Below are 826 nucleotides of genomic sequence, written 5' to 3' on the forward strand. Positions count from 1 at the left end.
AAGATTAGCGTCAATGGAAACAATATTAGCTAACAACTCTAGATCACCAACATGAGTTGGATTTTCATGACTCAAGATTGTTTAATTACTCTCTCCAAGCCACGAATGCTCAAAATCTACTCTAAAGACCAACTAAGCATTTTGTCAAACACTTGGAAGGCATAAAAGGAAAGCATAATAAAAATGCAAGAATAGTAAAATCTACCAACTACAAATTGCAAGGAAACAAGATCACAACTCAAATCAACAATAAAAGAATATGGAAACTTAAAATTGCATTAAAAAAAATTAAGATTCAACAATTGTTCATCAACATAAAAGTAACAAAATAAGGAAAATGAACAAGTAAAACTAGAAGAGCAAAGATGTAATACAAGAAATTAAGAAGGAAAACTAAATCAAGACAAGAATTGAAAATTGTATTTGAGAAAATTAAACCTAAACTACCATAAATTCTAGAGAGAAGAGAGAGCTTCTCTCTCTAGAATTCTACCCTAAAACATGATGAAAACTAAACTATGACTACTTGGTTCATTTTCCCTTCAATATTTGGGTTCAATAGCATTAGAAATGAGTTGGATTGGGCCCAAAATGCTTCAGAAATTGCTGGGGGCGATTTCACTTTAGTGGGCCACGGACAGCATCGGCGTGCACGCGTACATGGCGCGTGCGCACCCCTGAACGTGAGATAACATATAGCAAATTTTATATCATTTCGAAGCCCCGAATGTTAGCTTTCCAACGCAACTGGAACCGCCTCATTTAGATCTCTGTAGCTCAAGTAATGGTCAATTGAGTGCGAAGAGGTCGGACTTGACAGCTTTAC

Source organism: Arachis ipaensis, chromosome B1 (genome assembly GCF_059453495.1).
Source record: "Arachis ipaensis isolate K30076 ecotype BB chromosome B1, ASM5945349v1, whole genome shotgun sequence".
NCBI classification, from domain to species: Eukaryota; Viridiplantae; Streptophyta; class Magnoliopsida; order Fabales; family Fabaceae; genus Arachis; species Arachis ipaensis.